This window comes from Coregonus lavaretus, assembly GCF_964263955.1.
Source record: "Coregonus lavaretus genome assembly, chromosome: 6".
Lineage (NCBI taxonomy): Eukaryota > Metazoa > Chordata > Actinopteri > Salmoniformes > Salmonidae > Coregonus > Coregonus lavaretus.
The window spans coordinates 54,324,017-54,330,016 of record NC_139993.1 but is presented as its reverse complement, the minus strand read 5'-3'; positions in this window follow the sequence as shown (position 1 = coordinate 54,330,016).

Genomic DNA, 6,000 nt, shown 5'->3' with positions numbered 1-6,000 from the left:
GTCCCCCCTTTGCTGCTATAACAGCCTCTACTCTTCTGGGAAGGCTTTCCACTAGATGTTGGAACATTGCTGCGGGAGCTTGCTTCCATTCAGCCACAAGAGCATTAGTGAGGTTGGGCACTGATGTTGAACTATTAGGCCTGGCTCACAGTCGGCGTTCCAATTCATCCCAAAGGTTTTTGATGGGGTTGAGGTCAGGGCTCTGTGCAGGCCAGTCATGTTTTTCCACACCAATCTGGACAAATCATTTCTGTATGGACCTCACTTTGTGCACAGGGGCATTGTCATGCTGAAACAGGAAAGGGCCTTTCCCAAACTGTTGCCACAAAGTTGGAAGCACAGAAATGTCTAGAATGTCATTGTATGCTGTAGCGTTCAGATTTCCCTTCACTGGAACTAAGGGGCCTAGCCCGAACCATGAAAAACAGCCCCAGACCATTATTCCTCCACCACCAAACTTTACAGTTGGCACTATGCAGTCAGGCAGGTAGTGTTCTCCTGGTATGCGTTACGTTACAGCCTTATTCTAAAATTAATTAAATAACAATCCTCCGCAATCTTAGGCTTAGCTGTCAATCTACACACAATACCCCATAATGACAAAGTGAAAACAGGTTTTTTGAAATGTTTGCAACTGTATTATAAATAAAAAACAGAAATTCCTTATTTACATAAGTATTCAGACCCTTTGCTATGAGACTCGAAATTGAGCTCAGGTGCATCCTGTTTCCATTGATCATCCCTGAGATATTTCTACAACTTGGGAGTCCACCTGTGGTAAATTCAATTGATTGGACAAGATTTGGAAAGGCACACACCTGACAGTGCATGTCAGAGCAAAAACCAAGCCATGAGGTCGAAGTAATTGTCCGTAGAGCTCCGAGACATGATTGTGTCGAGGCACAGATCTGGTGAAGAGTACCAAAACATTTCTGCAGCATTGAAGGACCCCTAGAACACAGTGGCCTCCATCATTCTTAAATGGAAGAAGTTTGGAACCACCAAGACTTCCTAGAGCTGGCTGCCTGGCCAAACTGAGCAATCGGGGGAGAAGGGCCTTGTCAGGGAGGTGACCAAGAGCCTGATGGTCACTCTGACTGAGCTCTAGAGTTCCTCTGTGGACATGTTAGAACCTTCCAGAAGGACAATCATCTCTGCAGCACTCCACCAATCAGGCCTTTATGGTAGAGTGGCCAGGCAGAAGCCACTCCTCAGTAAAAGGCACATGACAGCCCGCTTAGTTTGCCAAAAGGCACCTAAAGACTCTCAGACCATGAGAAACAAGATTCTCTGGTCTGATGAAACCAAGATTGAACTCTTTGGCCTGAATGCCAAGCGTCACATCTGGAAAAAACCTGGCACCATTCCTACGGTGAAGCATGGTGGTGGCAGCATCATGCCGTGGGGATGTTTTTCAGTGGCACGGACTGGGAGACTAGTCAGGATCGAGACAAAGATGAATGGAGCAAAGTACAGAGCGATCCTTAATGAAAACCTGCTCCAGAGCGCACAGGCCCTCAGACTGGGGTGAAGTTTCACCTTCCAACAGGACAACGACCCTAAGCACACAGCCAAGACAACGCAGGAGTGGCTTCGGGACAAGTCTCTGAATGTCCTTGAGTGGCCCAGCCAGAGCCTGGACTTGAACCCGATCGAACATCTCTGGAGAGACCCGAAAATAGCAGTGCAGCAACGCTCCCCATCCAACCTGACAGAGCTTGAGAGGATCTGCAGAGAAGAAGGGGAGAAACTCCCCAAATACAGATGTGCCAAGCTTGTAGCGTCATACCCAAGAAGACTTGAGGCTGTAATCGCTACCAAAAGGTGCTTCAACAAAGTACTGAGTAAAGTGTCTGAATACTTATGTAAATGTGATGTTTCATTTTTTTATAAATTAGTAAAACTTTCTATACCTTGTTTTGCTTTGTAATTATGGGGTATTGTCTGTAGATTGAGGGGGGGGGAATAAGGCTGTAACGTAACATAAAGTACAAAAGTGTCTAGAGATGGGATGGCCGAGAGAGACCTGAAACAAATATATATTTTTAGATCTCTGAAAGCTTACAGGGCCCTCTCTCTCTCAGTATCTTTATGTGCCTCAAATATTTACATGCGGGCTTCTTTAGTGAGAATTGTTACATATGTTAGACATGTCTATCACATGTACACTACACACACTTCAATGGATCAAAGTATTTATTTCACAAATAGCAATGTTTTCTATAATGGGTTGCCCATCCCATATGGTCATACATATATCTGACTCTCACAAACCTATCTGGCCCCATCTTATGCATTAACAAGAGTTATAGTGACACCTGCTGGTTACCAGAACTAGAATTATGCTGGTAACTGAACATGAAAACCCTGAGAACCTGTTACCACCAACGGAGACAAATCAGTGGTCCACTCCTTTAATTCACTTAGAAAGGTCTGTGCAAATAACACACAAGTCAAAGAGGAATAGACGGTTGATTATATGAGCAGCTAGCCATGATATTCAGTTTCTCAAACAACAGAAAGCAATACAAATCCCTTAACAAAACCTATCCTAAAGAACATTACAGAAATATACACACACACACAGAAACACGCACCCAAACAAACATCTAGACCACAGAACACCATGGCAGTCAGATTTCACAATAGGAAATACACATCTCATATTCATCATTTTGAGATGAAAATAACAAAATATAAGTGTATTGGAATTTCAAAATAGTATTTGGGTATCCAAATATTGAAAATATTAACATAAAAAAATGTGGCCTTAATTTAGCATCAGCTTTCCTCTATGCTTCTGTTACATTGATAGCTGGTTTCTACTTGGTAGACTGTCCATTCTAGTCTTCAACTCTACTTAGTAGCAGACATATTATAAAAACAAAGCATCATAATTATTCAAATATCCGTGTGCTGTGTTGGTCTGAGCAGCAGTAGGTCAACTAAGTTAGTATATCCCTAATTAACCATTTCAGTGTCACAACATACAGGTAACTGCCAAAATAATGGAAACACTTGAGTAAATGAGGGATACAAAGTAGTACATTGAAAGCAGGTGCTTCCACATAAGTGTGGTTCCTGAGTTAATTAAGCAATTAACATCCTATCATGCTTAGGTCCATGTATAAAAATGCTGGGCAGGCCATTATTTTGGCTACCATGTCTATGCCCCAATAGGATGACAATGCCCCCATCCACACGGCACGAGTCATCACTGAATGGTTTGATGAGCATGAAAATTATGTGAACCATATGCCATGGCCGTCTCAGTCACCAGATGTCAACCCAATTGAACAGTTATGGGAGATTCTGGAGCGGTGCCTGAGACAGCGTTTTACACCACCATCAACAAAATACCAAATTATGGAATTTTTGTGGAAGAATAGTGTTGCATCCCTCCAACAGAGTTCCAGACACGTGTACAATCTATGCCAAGGTGTATTGAAGCCTTTCTAGCTTTTGGTGGCCCAACACCCTATTAAGACACTTCATGTTGGTGTTTCCGTTATTTTGGCAGTTACCTGTATGTAGAGCATTCATTTTTCCAAGAAGGGTGTAATTGCAGAACGCAATTAGGGACATTTTCCGATACAGGCATTTCTTGATATCAAGTTACACCCATTGATGCTCGCCATTGGTCCGTGGCATTGTAGCTAAGCCTAACCTGCTATGTAAACAAATCATGTGTCAAGAAACCATCAGTCTCATAACACCGGAATAGACCAATAGCAGGTATCAATGGGCGTTTCCTGATATCAGGGAACACCCATTTTAAGAAACGCCCCAAATTGTGGTCTGCAATTACACCATATTCGTTTTTCCTAATCCTATGAAGTCACAGTGCATAAGAATGTAGTACAAAACATCAGTAGAAAAACTAACACATACACTGAGTGTACAAAACATTAGAAACGCCTTCCTAATATTGAGTTGCACCCCCTTTTGCCCTCAGAATAGCCTCAATTCATTGGGTCATGGACTCTACAAGGTGTTGAAAGCGTGGCTGGATGCTGGCCTATGTTGACTCCAATCCTTCCCACAGTTGTGTCAAGTTGGCTGGATGCCCTTTGGGTGGTGGACCATTCTTGATACACACAGCAAACTGTTGAGCGTGAAAAACCCAGCAGCTTTGCGGCTCGACACACTCAAACCGGTGCACCTGGTACCTACTACCATACCCCATTCAAAGGCACTTAAATCTTGCCCGTTCACCCTCTGAATGGCACACATACACAATCCATGTCAATTGTCTCAAGGCTTAAAAATCCTTCTTTAACCTATCTCCTCCCCTTCATCTACACTGATTGAAGTGGATTTAACAGGTGACATCAATAAGGGATGATAGCTTTCACCTGGATTCACCTGGTCAGTCTGTGTCATGGAAAAAGCAATGTTCCTAATGTTTTGTCCACACAGTGTATAACCATTGAAGTGCTTTGTGGGAAGTCATTTGCACTCAACAAACAGAAACAAAGAAAACGTTTACATCAAAATCTCTAGAACACTGGTAGGAGAATGGAATGCAGTGACATGGCTACAGCTCTACTTCAAGAAGCTGCACAATACTCTAGCATGAGAAAGTAAGGGCTAAACTCACTTCCTGAATGGATGTGGTTGTTGTTGTTTTTTTTACTGTTGAGAGTTGAGACCTTGTTAGAACTGGAGTGGAATACAGTAACTAGTACAGTAAAACAACATGTTTTTAACATTAAGACCAGTGGTGTAGCGGAGGGTAAACGCTAAAGAAAACGCAGTTTATGCACCTTTATTTTGCGTGAGCGTTTACCCAGCATTTGCAGTACAAATGCATTGAAAGTATACGAAGCATTAAGACATGATGATGTCGTCTTTGGATCAGAGGCTGTAGTTTGACATTAATTCTTCTTCCATCTCTCTAATTGCCTTTAGCTGAATAGTAACAATAACACTGGGCCTCAACATTTAGCTTATTTTAGGACGTAATTTACATGCTCTTACAGTGAGGGAAAAAAGTATTTGATCCCCTGCTGATTTTGTACATTTGCCCACTGACAAAGACATGATCAGTCTATAATTTTAATGGTAGGTTTATTTGAACAGTGAGAGACAGAATAACAACAAAACAATCCAGAAAAACACATGTCAAAAATGTTATAAATTGATTTGCATTTTAATGAGGGAAATAAGTATTTGACCCCTCTGCAAAACATGACTTAGTACTTGGTGGCAAAACCCTTGTTGGCAATCACAGAGGTCAGACGTTTCTTGTAGTTGGCCACCAGGTTTGCACACATCTCAGGAGGGATTTTGTCCCACTCCTCATTGCAGATCTTCTCCAAGTCATTAAGGTTTCGAGGCTGACGTTTGGCAACTCAAACCTTCAGCTCCCTCCACAGATTTTCTATGGGATTAAGGTCTGGAGACTGGCTAGGCCACTCCAGGACCTTAATGTGCTTCTTCTTGAGCCACTCCTTTGTTGCCTTGGCCGTGTGTTTTGGGTCATTGTCATGCTGGAATAACCATCCACGACCCATTTTCAATGCCCTGGCTGAGGGAAGGAGGTTCTCACCCAAGATTTGACGGTACATGGCCCCATCCATCGTCCCTTTGATGCGGTGAAGTTGTCCTGTCCCCTTAGCAGAAAAACACCCCCAAAGCATAATGTTTCCACCTCCATGTTTGATTGTGGGGATGGTGTTCTTGGAGTCATAGGCAGCATTCCTCCTCCTCCAAACACGGCGAGTTGAGTTGATGCCAAAGAGCTCCATTTTGATCTCATCTGACCACAACACTTTCACCCAGTTCTCCTCTGAATCATTCAGATGTTCATTGGCAAACTTCAGACGGGGCTGTATATGTGCTTTCTTGAGCAGGGGGACCTTGCGGGCGCTGCAGGATTTCAGTCCTTCACGGCATAGTGTTTTACCAATTGTTTTCTTGGTGACTATGGTCCCAGCTGCCTTGAGATCATTGACAAGATCCTCCCGTGTAGTTCTGGGCTGATTCCTCACCGTTCTC